Source organism: Pezoporus flaviventris, unplaced genomic scaffold (assembly GCF_033815535.1).
Source record: "Pezoporus flaviventris isolate CSIRO_AGI_PZ_B2104156 unplaced genomic scaffold, CSIRO_AGI_Pfla_v1 ptg000029l, whole genome shotgun sequence".
Lineage (NCBI taxonomy): Eukaryota > Metazoa > Chordata > Aves > Psittaciformes > Psittacidae > Pezoporus > Pezoporus flaviventris.
In genome coordinates, this window is record NW_026892577.1 from 6,813,620 (window position 1) to 6,828,440 (window position 14,821).

Below are 14,821 nucleotides of genomic sequence, written 5' to 3' on the forward strand. Positions count from 1 at the left end.
AAGGAGAGCATCACCATCGGCCTGACAGCATCTTCCAGGTCATGTCTCAGCACACATCCTTTGCCTTCTGCCTGGCTTTGACAAGGACATGGTTTTGTACAGCTCAGCCCCATAGAAAAAAAACCTCCATTTTCTGACAAGTGGTGAGAAAATCATTCCTACAGCCCACAATGGCAATCTGCTTATTAGTCAGACTGCCTCTCCTAATTGCATTATTACTTCATGGTAGGCCAGGACAAGACAACATCATTAGCTGAAGTTTCTTCATTTTAGCAGTCCACTGCCTTCATACCCGATTTAGAAGTTAATGGGTGAAGAGTATGTTTAGTTGCATACCTGCCATGCAGCTCAGATGACATGCTCCTTAAACACTGTGGTTGTGTGGATGCTTAGTCAGTTCCCTTCATTTTTTGCATTGCTTATGGTCCTTTCCCTTTATTTCTTGTATTTTAGGAGTTCTGAGAATAGGTGAAATTCTGTTAGAACTACAAAGACTAGCTGCATTTTCTGTGCTATTTCATAGCAGCAGAGATTCTTCAAACCTCGGGTTGACTCCAGAGCTCAACTATCAGAAAGTTAGAGATGGTCAGCTCAGGGTTTCCTATTCTAACTTGCCTCCTATAAACATAACCAAAAACCCAGAAGATTCAGACTGGGAAAATGTTAAGCCTAGTCCAGCGATCTGCCAAAAGGTCTGCAGGAAAAATGGACTCAAAAGGAAAACTGCTGTAAAGGAAAATATAATAAAGATGATGCCTGGGTAAGTTGCTCTGCTGACTTGTTACAAGCTCTGCAAGACAAGTCTCTGAAACAGGTAAATGAGCATTTGAAAAGCAGCTGTTAATCACACTTAAGATAACAACCTCAATGAGCCAGCTGTCAGGGAAAGTGATGGATTCACCTTCTACTCTGTGTTTACCTAGAAAAAAAATGCTGAGAAACAAGTAAGGTACCCACATCTCTCTCTAGGCAGAAAGTTCATGATAACAGAGGATTTGAATAGACAGAAAATTGATTTTCATGGAAAGTAAACTATTTGTATTTCTTTTTACTTTTATCACACAGCTGAACAGTTTAACTCACGAGGAATGTAAATAAATTCGTGTCAAATGTTAAATAAACTTTTTCTTTCTTTTTTTTTAATTTCCTTTTCTTTCTCTTTTTAATAAATCTTGTTTGGGTTGAGATTATGCTCATAAAGGCAATTCATGCAGGAGCCACAGAGAAAACAGATGTTGTAACCTTTGAACAGAAGTGCTGAAGAGCAATTCAAAAGCGAGTTTGGAAATGAAAATTACCACTTTTGTCTGAGGAACGTAAGGGATAGAAGTAGCTCACATGGGAGGTATAAGATGTCTCCCTCCATATTTATGGCAGAACTGACCCATGGTAGTGCATACAGCCATAACGGTATTCCCAATAAATCACTGGCATCAAAATGCTTCAGGATGGCAACTGAACGCTCACATGCAGCCCTGTAAGAGAGCACCCAAAATGAAAGCTGCATAAGCCATCACCCACCAGGGCCTTGGAGACCTCGTTTCCTGTGGAATGAGGCCATAAACCCCTACACAGTAACCACCAGAGGAGCTGGGGTTGGCAGGGAAGGAGGGGGATTGGCCCCATGCAAAAAGCAACTGTGATTATAATATAGCTTATATGATGTGGATATATATTGACCTTCACATGCTGTTTTAAGAGCTCAGTAATATCTGGCTTTGAAATAGTGGTAGGAGAGTACAGGCACTGTTGTAAATGGCTTGTGTGGGGACATGTGTGGGACAGCATGCAGTTTCTTTTCCTCAGGTTAAAGGAAGATGGAGTTAAATTGTAGCAGATATACGAATCACATTGGAGAAAGCTGCAGCAGCTCAGCTTACTTAGCCTGGCAAAATAATATGGTGCAAAACTAGAGGGAAATTTAAGAACTCAGCAGAAGAATAGAAATGAGAAGATTTTTATCCTGTGTAATCTTCCCAATAAAGAAAATATTAATATGCTTATTATTCAATACATTGTTTCCCTCCTTTGAATTGATAAGCAGCACTCAGGTTCTATAAGAAATCCAATAAAGAAAAAGAAAATTGACTTCTTCCCTTTCTTGTACCAAGATCAATCTTGGGCCACTCTCTTTCACATAAGAGGCTAGAAACAGAATGTTTTTGAGGCTTTGCCTCAGTCTCTGTTTTGAAGCACCAAGTCACATGCAGAGCTCTACACAGCTTATTTGGATCTGCATAGTGGTTTCAGCTATCATCAGCTAGTCCTTATACACTCTATGGCCCTCCTCATGCCCTCGACGCTTATTCAATGCCCCACAAGTGCATGGTGACACCTCTATGCTTCTTCTTGCCCTGAAAATTATATCACTGCTATGTCACACTGCAATTTCAAATGAAAGCTGCTTCTCTTCCCCTCTTCACCCAACAGCCACAGCTGCCGAGACTCCCACTGACAGAGAGCAAGAAGCCAGCCCACTCGCGTCACCAGGCCATTATGCGTCATTACCGTGCATCATCCAGGGGCAATGTCACCCCTACACATGAAATAATAATGGCCTAACAGATGTGAGAGTCATTGTAGTTTTGTCTGCTGCTATTGGAAGACAAACTAACACAGAGAAGCAGATTGGTAGGGAAATAGTTCTGGCAGTTTCTTCAGAGAACTTATCTGGACCAAAAAGTATTGTGTGGCTTTTTGGGGTCTGACTGTTTCTTTTCTTCAATTATTTTTTTCTGTTTTGAGAAGGTTTTGTGGTATTTTTGATGTGCATTTCAGCTACCGTGAATAAATCTGTGCTGGACACCCAAGTGCTTCTAAACACACCATAGACTTCTCATGAAACTCTTCTCCTATTAAGGAAGACAAGCACATTTGCCTCTTCCAGACAGTCGCTCTGCTTTGCTTTTATTGTAGCTTTGTGCCATTCAACTTTCTTCAGCTGAAAGAAAAAATTCCCCTTTATGTTTTGCAGACACAAGGACATGTCCACAATCAGGAGTAAATGGACAGACTTTGCCACTAGCTATGACTAATAATGGGAGACGTTCACTGTTAGCATAACGCTGTATTTACTTTGTTCAATGTCTCCCATAAACACTTTAAGACTGCTCTGGTAAATCCCTGGTAACTCTAATTAGGGAAGCAAGCCTCGTAAAAAAAATAATGTTCTTCATAGCAACCTATTAAGTGACTTTTATTTCTTAAAATATTGACATTTTGGGATGACATTTGTCTTTATAGGAGGTGTTGACCATTAGAAGATGGGTTTTAATCATGAAATATAATGTTTTTCAAGTTACTGTATGCCTCACAGCGACACAGTGACTGAAACAATCCAGTCCAGGATCAGCTCCAGAGATGTACCTTGAATCTGCTGAGGGATTCCAAAAAGATGAGTTAATATCCCTGTGCCTCATATTTCCCCCGAAGAGGAAACAATATTCAGAGAGTAACACTTGCTCAAACAATTTGCCTTCTAGTCACAAGAATGAGACACATGCATTTTTAAGATACTCATGCAAATCTATATTTACATGTTATTATCCAGAGCTTTTTGCTACTTTCCTGAGCTCTCCTAAATACTCTGCTTTGGCTGACTCATGCTGCTTGCTCCCACTTCACACTTTTGCTCGTGCCTCTCACATCTGGGGACGTCGCTGTGACTCCCAGCACCAGACACACACGTGCCATTGGCCAAACCCCATGCATGGATGCAGAGAGCAAGGCCCAGCAGCAGCACCCATGGGGAGCTCTGCTCTCACATAATGGGGAGCACCCACACTGCATCTCATCCCACTGCTGCTACATCACCAGGGAAAGTCCCTCCCAGCACATCTGTCAGCTGGGTGTTTGCAATGAATAAGCTTACTCTGTGAAGTAAGTGCTAAGAATTAACATTAGGCTCACATATGCTGATATTTGTATCTATATCTGTATATATACCTGTATCTGTCTATCTATCTATCTATGCAAGCCAGGATATGGTTGTCCTGAGCTGTTGTGTCTCCAGGCCAGTCTGCTCAAAGCTGCAGTGCAAACTGCTGGAATACTGAAATAAAACACCAAGCACTCATTTTCCAGACCACTGACCATTCTCAGCCAGTTAAAATTAATTCTACAGAGCAAAATCAAAATTAATTATGAAACCAGGAGAAAGAGTCCAACAATACTCTCACACTGATAGCACTCTCCCCGAGCCCTCTAATTTGGTAGTTGCTTTCATAGTGACAAGAAGCGACTTGCAGCCCTTGCACGAGGTATTCAAAACACCAAACCCAACAGTTTTCCCCATTAACACAGACAAATTAACATTATCTCAGTGCTACTCATAGTTCCTCTGAGTGAAACGAGTATGCCGGCGGTGATTCATGCACCACTGCTGAAACAATAACTCACCCTGCGCACCCCAGCAGTGTGCTATAAAGTAACCTGGGTGTGTAATTATAGCGAGCACCACGCTGACACAGCTGCTGCTCTTCACTCCCATGCAGCCATTATATTTCCCTGTGCTTTGTGCAATGTTCTTTCTAACGACGTGGGATACATCAGCCTTTGCTTGGAGGAGAGCCTGCCTAAAAATGACCTGTAAAATTAGCACATGGGGGTTAGCAGGTGGAAAGAAACCAACTCCCTGGGTATGGCTGACACGACCTGTGACACCTTTGCCTTTCCTGAAGTGCAGAAGCACAGATAATGGCTTCTGGAAAATAATGTGCATCCTTGAGGCATGTTTAGCTGGCCATGGGAATATGCAGGGAAGGAGTACAAAAGCAGTAAATGATATTAGGGGCTTGGGCAGTGGTGGGTGCTGTTAATGTACGGTTTGGCCAAGCACCTCAGGCTGCTTGAGAAGAGCAGGAGTTGTCCAATGAATCAGTCCTGGTGCCTCCTGAAAATAATCCAGGGGATGCTCTAGGGTATTAGTGAGACTTTGTTTTGGAACAAAGGCAAGGTAGGTCATTGTATGTCACATGAAATAGTATCTCTAATAAATCCATATCAAGTTTAATTTTGTTTCTATCTTATGGGATAAGTACCAGCATCTATCAGCAACTTCAAAGGGATTTACAGGCACTCTGTGTGCTGGAAACCAGCCAGCGTGGGCATTTTGAGTTACTTGATGCCAGAAGGGAAACAACTCAGATGGGCCTTTCTAAGGAGATTTTCAGTATACATTCTGACCTGGCTCAGATCCACAGTATACATTGCTGCACCAAGGCTGAGCAGTGAGGCAATTCATCCTTTTGATGCACAGGATAGATTTTGGCTGGGTTTGAAGGTAGAGAACTTCATTTATATTTTATCAGGGACAAGTTTCTGCTTCCCATTGCTCAACTATGCAGCAGTAAAAAGACTTTTTGGGCCCTATGTTCTCAGCCTGTTAGATTGCTCTAAAGTTATAGGTTGTTTTCACCCCTAATAGCCACCAAACTAAGCTCCTTCAAGGATGAAATAATTTCATATATCATGACTTTCTGCAGGTAAATTAATTCATAAAGTTCTATGTTGCTATGACCAGACAACCATATAGCACTTGTGATACCATAGAGACAACAACAAGTGAATTTTTCTTCCTTGAAACTCCAGAGAAGATGTTAGGGTCTGAGGCTGAGGAATATATGCTGTGCTGCAAACTGCTGTGTAGGTATCAGTCAGTACCATGTCTCATTATTGCCATGTATGCAGTCTCTGCTTAGGCATGTCTGGTGTCAGCTGTCCTGTTGAAATCTGAAGGTGAATGAAAAACAATTAAGAAATTCAGAATTAAGAATCTACAGCATCCTTACACATAACATGTGTAAGTGCCCAAGGGATGTCATCTTCTGGAAAGAAGTCACAGCCTCTTTTCCTTCTCAGGGAAGAACATCAGGGCACTCTCTCTGCTATCAAAGAAATAATATTGCTCACTTATCCCCATTTTTGCAGCACCAAGAATGGTTGGGATTTTTTTGTGTGGAAAGTAGGATTCATGAAACCTGAAGTTCCCTCTTTAGCTAGCAGAAAGATGCACATAATCCAGTTCTCATAAATAGTCTCTGCAAGATCCCCTTGCTCCATTAACTCAATGGAAGCCTATTACTGCTACTGCTGAAATCTTCATTTAGAAGCTGATATTAGGTGGCATGAATAGTCTTCCTTACCATTCTTTATCACAGCAAGTGTCAGTATCCTTTTTCAGGCTGGACAAAATATATCCATTAGAACAATTTTGCAATGGAAATCTACTTTGAAAGCTCTCAGTGTATCAAATTTTTAATGGAAAAAAAATAATAATGATTTCCAAGAAATAATTTGATGAAAAGCGAAACAAGTCTTTACAACTTACTGAAGACAAGAAAAGGTCCAGACTGCAGAAAATAACCCTGAAGAGGAAGTTCCATGTCATTCTTTCTCTTAGAAAAAAATAGATAGAAGAATGAACATCCTTCGGAGCTAGGAGTGTTTGCACTCTATTTATCTGGACTATAAGTCAACTGGCAGAGAGAAAAAAAGAAGGATTTTATATAATCCTCAGTAGAAAAAAAATACTTTCAAGAGACATATCTTCATTTCACTCCATATTTTCTTATCCCACAGTACAGTTAGGTAGTAGAAGTCTTTTATGTTTTGCACAAAATTCACCATAAGTCTTCTAGTGATCTTCAGCCAATGCATTTTAGACCTCACATCCAACCTGATTTCCTGCCCGCCCCCTTCTTGGCTTCTAAAGTTCGACTGCATAAAACACTTTAACGAATGGGAAAAAAAGTTCCTAAGTCCACAGAAAAAGCCTTTTCTCTAACTTGGCTCTTCTGATCCTTTTTATACATCATAGTACTGACAAGAGCATGAGTCTCCTCTGCATGTTCATAAACATATACTTTCTTTGATGTTCTGTAGAGTGACACATAGACACTGTCCATGCTCTCATTAGGAATGTTACAGCTTTAGCAGGCCCCCAGCTGTGCACAGAGAAGCCTAAGAAAACAGAAGTCCCCTGTTTGACATGTGTCAAGGCGAGGGATCCAGGATACCCCATCCCTATTGTGCAATGTTCCCAAATTGTTTCCTGGGGCCTATGCTAGGAGTTTTCCTTATCAAACCACTTTATTTTCACAGGAAAGATCATGTGATGGGAAAACACACTTTCCTGTTCTGCTACATGCTTCAGTGTCTGGGAGAGAACAGGGCAGTTTACCAAGCTCATGTTTACTGGGTCATCGTTTGGCCAAAATTGCCTTAGCAGTGTCAGTTGACAACACTGAAATTAAAAATCTTCTAATAAAGGGGTAAAACACAGTGGTCAATGCTGATCTTTGCAATATTTCAGGCAAGGATGAATTTTTTTTAGAGAGTTTTGCTAAAGCATGAAAATTCAATGTGTCACTGTATGCCCACACACCAGAGTGAATGTCATTCTGTATATATATATGTATAGAAAAACAGACACATATATGTATGTACATATAAAAACACACAGAGGAAGATGGAAAAAACACTAGATTATAATTTGCAATTCTGTATTAGGCTCTTATGGTTTAAGTGAATTTTATCAAATTGTTTAGACCCAAAGAGCATCACTTTTAACAGAGATTTGTTTTCAATGCTAATGCAATTACTCCTCTTCTTTTCCTCTAAGCAAATTCTTCAGCACTACTGAAAGAAAAAATAGAAAGATAAAACCACTAAATCAGTTCCAGCTGCCTAATCTAACCCATAATACCATATGTGTGTGGATCCCTTTGACAGAGGAGAGGGAAGGAGAGCTCTATAATAAAGGCAGCAGCTACATGAAGGAGAGTCAGCCTCCACTGACTCATTTCCTGGGTCCTCCTTTTTTAAACTATTAACAGAGATGATGTTTATAGGTTAATGGCAACTCTACATCATTCAGCACAGGTCATCAACTACACACTTCCCTATTCAGGGCTCTGCCTGTTTCTTGCTTTGACAGTCTGGACTTGAGGTGGCATTGCTTGGTCTTGGAACTTGTTTTTAAACTTCACTTTATTAAAAGGTGTGGTGGGGAGTCGGGAGAATGTGGGTTCAGGTTCTTTCTCAGCTGTCAGTTTACACTGTGACTCAGTTTATCACCTTTTCATAATGGTATTTGAGAGAGTTTCCAAGCAAAAGCCATAGTTGCATGGTCTTTCTGGCTAACACTTCTCCAACAGATGGTAAAAAAATCATCCTCCAAACTCTTAGGGAACTCATGAATTACCTCCTGTGAGCAGTGCCATTTGGCAAATGTGACATTAAAAGAATAAGGCTCATTTCATACATAGCTTAGGCTTCTGTATGTGCTCCAGAGCCAACAGCAGCATCAAATGCCTACTTCTAAAAGACCAGTTTATTTTCCTGAATGCATATTTCCATGGGCCTAGACTACATTTTAGGATGAAAAGCAATATTCAATAGATGCAGAGTCATCCTAGTCATTTTGTTATGCAAATGACAGTATTGTCTTTGTCAGTATTAAAATCACAGAAAAAGAAAAAAGCCACAGTTCAGTTTTTAAACTATAAGAAATTATCTATTTTTTAATTATAACAGAAATTCAATTATATGCTTATCTAAGACTCTTATTACTAGATACATTCTTCTAGAGGAAACAATCAGCTGTGGGCTGAAATTCACAGCTGAATCCCAGCTACATCATTTTCAGTCAGATTTTCAAATCTTCACTGAAGAGGCAACAGGGAAGGGAAGGGAAGGGAAGGGAAGGGAAGGGAAGGGAAGGGAAGGGAAGGGAAGGGAAGGGAAGGGAAGGGAAGGGAAGGGAAGGGAAGGGAAGGGAAGGGAAGGGAAGGGAAGGGAAGGGAAGGGAAGGGAAGGGAAGGGAAGGGAAGGGAAGGGAAGGGTTTATAAGAACTTTCTAATAATGTGTCTTTAAACAGCATTTGCAAAGAATTATAGGAATTAGGATAAACTTGCAGCCAAAGAGCTTTAATGAAGATGAAGGGTGTTGATAGATGCAGAGGGAAGAAAAGGATACCTATGAAACTTTACAGCTGAATTTGATAGAACAGCTGATTTTTATAACGGGTAAGGCAAGGAGCATACTAGAAAGCTAGCTGAGAACAGGAAAGTGGCAGGAAGTATCGCTTGTCTGTCTTTTTCCAGTGATTTAGCTCTAGCATGAGGATAGATTTTGAGGCAAGGCTCATTTCTGAAATAATAATAGCTGTCTTCTAGAAAGTGCCTTCCCTTCTGTGTGGAAGCTTTCTATTCTTGGGAGTAAGAAGCTTAAGGTCAGGAAAGGGGAAGAGGTTTCAGAAGCAGAGGTGATGCAATTGATGCTGTATCTGGAGTTGTCACTGCAAGAGGAAAAGGGATTCTGGAGACTTGGCAAAGGTAATGTCTACAAATACTTACTTTTGGCTATTTGATTTGTAATTAGAATCTAAATGAATCAAGATTATTTCTTGCTTCTAAAAGAGGTTGTTGGCACATGCTTTCATTTGCTCCTTCATTGGTAACTGTACCATATCTCTCTTGAACCTTCTATCTTGCCTTTGGCAAGGAAGTTCAAAGCAGTTGTTAGCTCTTTCTACTAGGAGTAGCTACAAACCTTAGAAACTGTATCTGAGGTGCTCAGCCTCCACACTGCAAAACTGTCTCTGTATTAGGTGTAGGGAAGCAGTGCATTATTCTTTCACATACAGATACCTTCCTGAGGATTTGGCTTAAGTCCTGCTTCAGTTTTGCTCTCTCAAACTAACTGTTGTAGACAGGTACTGATGGCTGCTTGAGCACACACTGATACACCAAAATTCAGATCTCTAGCTGGTTAAAGTTGTCAGGACATTCACTGTGTCATCTGCCATCATTTATGTAGCAGCCATCTGATTCCTGCTGTGCTAGATGTGACCTATGTGTGAAGACTCCCATTGTGTCACTCTGAGAGTGACAAGCAGGTAACCCTATAAAACCTCAGGAAAGTTGAAAGCAGATAGGTAGCACCCAGCTACTAAGGGACTCCACATTTCACCTCCTACCTGTGCAGGACAGGAAGGAGGCTGTTCAGTCTGGACTTGTTAGGCTCAAAGCCCAGATTTAGGTATTTCATCACAACATTTGCACAGTGGGATTAATCTTACCCTGGTTTACATTGACCTTCCCTCCTGCCTGGAGCCTATGCTACAGGAACATATCTATGGTGCTATACACCCCTCTATTTGACTTCCACAACCATTTCATTTAACTGAATGGTTTTAAAGCTGGGGTATAAAGCCTCTTTCGCAGTTGGATACAACTCTTTCACATACAAGTAGTTTTACCCTGCTTTTTTGCCTTCCCACGCAGGACCTAGAGCTGCTGTGATTCCAACTGCTGCTACAATACTGGAAAAGCTGTTAATATATCCAAAGCATCACATGAGGTTCTTGTTGATAAAAGACCCTGCTATTTACTAAGAAATGGGCTGATTATTTGACTGTGAGCATGAAAAGCAACAGAGTTTTGGAGGACACTTTGTTTTTTTCCAAAGACACTTGAAACTGAGAGCACCTGCATCCTGCAGACTGAACATGTGTTAAGCTTCCCCTTTTACGTTTTGGTTGTCTTGGGGTAACAGAACCAAAGTAAACTCTATGATAATCTCTGATCACAGAATCATGTGTACAAATTAATAAAATACCTGCAGTTTTTTTCCTGGGAAGTGAAATATGGTGAGCAAGAAATCTGTGCTTAGAGCAGGAGCAGACCCTGGGGCTCCTGACAGTTTAAGTGTAGCCCTGCACATGGAATCAGCTTGTCTCCAGGCTTGTGTGCAGACGCAACATATCACAAAGTGTACAAGAGGCATTTATTGTAATGATAAGGGGGTTGGTTTATTTCTTGTGGCTTTTGGAAGGCCTAGTGTAAACAGGACAGTGGTTAGTTTGTTTAAGTGGTTGCAAATGTATAATTTAATAAGGCGTAGTTGAGAGCAGTTTGTTCTTGGAGTTAGCATTCAACCTCTGATGTCCTGAGCAATGCCTGGCAGACAATTTAAGGCTACTGAAAAATTAACATGTTTGGATGGAGGCTGTTTGCTACAGGACATTCCAAATTGACCCATATGACTGGGATGTTTTCCCCTTTCCTCCCTTCTCTCCCCTGCATCACCTGGCACAATTTCTGGTACTATGAAAGCTAAAACATAAAGGTTGTTGTATAGATGTCATTGCTGTCATGCATTGTTAAAGTTAGCCGTAGGTCACATTTAACTCTTTGACTGGTGGCTCTGTAGGCCATTTAATTTATTTGTATTTAAACTCCTGAGTTCATGCAAAGCATCCTTATGTTGTCTCTAGATATCTGTCCTCATGTCCTCAGTATATTTGACAAAGACCACTCCTGGGTTTATCACATCTTCTGGTCTTTTGAGAGAGAAATACAGATGCTAAGCCAATATTCTGGATTTTTTAATTTTAATCTAAATGTGGCTTATTTAACAGATTTCTCTTGAAGTTGTCTTGCGTGTTTCAGCAGATACAATTAACGTTGCTAACAAGCCTGCAATCCTCAGCCTCTCAGTCAAGGTAGCAACCAATCCCTAAAAGAAGCCAGCCCTGAAACTTCCTCAGTTGACTCCCTACCATAACAGAGTAAATGTTTCTATTCAGTTTCTTTTAGTCTTTTTCCCTTGTACAAAACTTTTATACTTGTCCTTGTCTGCTGTGCTTGGTGTGGGTGCCGTGTTGTCATGTTCCCAGTGTTCAAAGACTTTTAGCTAATGGTTTTCAAGGTTGAATGCCTAAGGCTTAATTCAGCAGAGGCGAGTAAATAATTAAGTTGCCCGAGGTTTTCTTGCTGTTTGTCATTTTCGTCCCAAATGAAGGTAAGAAAGTCAGACCTGTCTGAATACACCAGACTTGCTGAAGTCTTTCAGCTCTTCAACATTGCTTTAGATCCCAGGGAGATGTGATGCATGGAAATGTATGTGCCAGCCTCCAGCATACTAATCACCCTATCAAGCATGTTCTTCAAAGTGGGGCAAGAGCACTCTCAGAATCAGCCATGATCTGTAGAAACTGCAGGTCAAGCAGCAAACATGAACTCCCAGGCTGTTTGAATAAATCAGAGAGGTGTGTAGCCCAAATCTTGTCTTCAGTCATTAAAAAATTCAACCTGTGTGCATGTTGAGCTGCATACATGAATGACGTTGTTCTCAAACTCATGGGTTTATTGTCCCTTTGATCTGGTGTGACACTGGGAGGTGGGTATGATATATGTTTGTGGAAGACATGGTTTGCTTACATCTAGCTCGAATGCTTGTCATCAGGTCTAAAGACAACCTCTTGTGAGCATGAGTTGTACATTTGTTCCTAGTACTGGAAAGTGAAGCAGGAAACAACATTAAACTGCTGCTCACAGGGAATAAAAGAGGAGATGCAGAGTTGGGCAAAGTGACAAATCATGAAAGAAATGCAGATGAGATATTATGTATGAAAACAGTTGGAGCTGACAAAGCAAAGGATATCTTGCCAGGCTAGTGAGAAAACATCCAAACTAATAAAGCAGGACTGTGAGAGTACAAACATGCTACTGGAAGGCTGCTTATCATGGATAAGAATGGGGAATCAGCCTGGTTTTATACTCGGTGAACAGAACCTTGGTTGTCTCTCTTTTCAACAGACAGGGCAAATTAAGTTTCGGGTCACTAGAGCTCCCTCAAAATAGATCAGTCACCAGATCCTTCCTAAAGCCAAAGAAGAGGGTGCTTTTACCTGAAAACACCTCCATTTGCAACAAACCAAATTGAAGGTGATTTTGTAGCTATTTTGTTACTAGAGCAGCACACTTTTCCGTTTGAAAGGATAAAGGGGAGGGAGAGTATTATTTATCAGTTCAACAAACACATTCGGAGACAAGCCAAATAAGCAAAGCACGTCCTCATGAAGACGTCAGTAAGATAGAACCCCAGAAGTGACTTCTCATGGCCCAGATAACTCGGTTCCTCCAGAAATTCTGCAATTTCTGTGACAATGGAAGTATACTGTGAATGGCTGTGTGATGCTGTTCCCCGGGCTCACAGAAACAATAACAATCACTGTGCCTCTTACCTTGACTCCCCAGTGGAGCTCTACAGGGTCGTTGAAAGCTTCTGTAAAAATGCATCTTAAATTACACACTCCTTTTGCAGATGCTCCTTGCTAATCCAAGCCACTTCTCCCACCACCACGCATGTAAAGCAAAGTGCTCTTGCTCCCAACTCAACAATATTCACACATTTGATTTGCATGTATGATTTACAAGAAACTGTTGATGAAAATAGCTACTAATTCACTCACTGCTGTTGAATTTCATTGTCAAATAATACCATTTCTCTTTTTCCGTGGGTAGCAAAACCCAAGGTTAAACTAGGGTTGTTATTGTCCAACATTTTGGTATCCAGTACTATTGGTATCATGTCCCCTTCACAACATGGCCTTTCTTGGAAGTTCTACATACATGAACCAGCTAGGCTTGACCTTGCTCTGCCTGGGACATCTGATGAGATCACAGCTGGAGGTGATATAGCTATGAACATTTAGTTATGGGAAAGTCTGTGGAGATATTTTTAACAAATGGAAGTGGAAAGCTTGCAAAAGCATGACGCAAGCTTTGTGTTTTCAGTACTCAAAGTTCCCTTCTCATAAACATGTGGAAATTCTTTAGGCATATCGTACCAAGATCCTAGTTAATTTCTTTTCCCGGACTGTTTGCTGCGAAGCTTTGTTCTATATGAGAAGCTAATGCTGCAGTCCAAGGTCATGGAAAGCAAGCGAGGGGGAAAGAGTTGGCTGGGTACGCTTAAGTGTTTCATTTTTAGATTTTGTTTTCTTCTGTAGCCAACTTCCAATATCAAAGAGAGGGAAAGCTGATACAAGGATCATGTTGGGGAACAAACTTTCCACCCTTCTCTGCATATGCTTTCAATATAATCATAAACATGTATTGACATGTAGAGGGGAAAGAAAAGCTATGGGAGTATTTCCAACCAACAAAGTGCATGTTTCCCTCTGAAAGAATGGAAAACAAAACTGAAGGAAAAGATACAGGTTTTGACAAACTGAAATCAATCTGCAGTTTCCAGTAGAGAAGAGATTAGTTTGTGATTCAGAAACCAGAACAATTTCAGGGGTCAGTGTGTAAAATTATTCAACTATGTGAAGTCAGACCATGGGCCTCATCTTATCTGCTATGAGAAGGAAGCATAAAAGAAAACTGACTACAGGTGCGTCTGTGTCACGGGGAGCACATGGTCTGACATCCTTCAAACTGAAGAAGGGAACCTAGTATGCTTTAAAATAGATGGAGGTTTAGGGATTTCCACAGTGATGTAAAGATGTCACATGTGAGGTGTCCCTGCCCATGGCAGGGGGATTGGAACTAGGTGATCTTAAGGTCCTTTCCAACCCAAACCAACCAATGATTCTATGTTTGTTTGCCAGAACAAGGCAGCGCTTGCAATTGCCAAAAAGTTCCCAGAATAAAACTAAGAAACCAGTTTCTGTTTTGAATTATAAATCTATTATTTGCAGATTTCCTGCAAGTGGAGCAGTATTCAGGGGTTATGGGCATTTGGCAAAGCGGCCATGTGACCTGGAGCCAAACCCATTAGAATGTTGTACTAGCCAATTTAGTTCTCAAAACCAGAAAGAAAACCTATCCAGTTCAAGATGAAATATTCAGTGAAGCTTCCAGACAAAGGTCCTAGAACCTACGAAAAGTAGTTAAGGACATTAGACCAGGGTGGACAGGATACTCACTTCAGCCACATAGCTTTAGCCCGTACCATCAGCTTGCAAGGGAGACCTCAGCCCTCAGTGGCAGTTGTGTCAAGATCCTCTTTAAAGAGGTCATGGTAATG

At 40.9% G+C, this 14,821-nt stretch overlaps 1 long non-coding RNA gene across 1 annotated transcript; it reads left to right on the top strand.

The window, feature by feature from the left end:
• The first annotated feature begins 4,826 nt into the window (after positions 1-4,826).
• LOC133272426 (uncharacterized) lies at positions 4,827-6,981 on the top strand. The gene is made up of 3 exons (XR_009744412.1): positions 4,827-4,954; positions 5,689-5,798; positions 6,885-6,981. It is a non-coding gene; the product is annotated as an uncharacterized LOC133272426 (long non-coding RNA).
• The last annotated feature ends 7,840 nt before the right edge of the window (positions 6,982-14,821 follow it).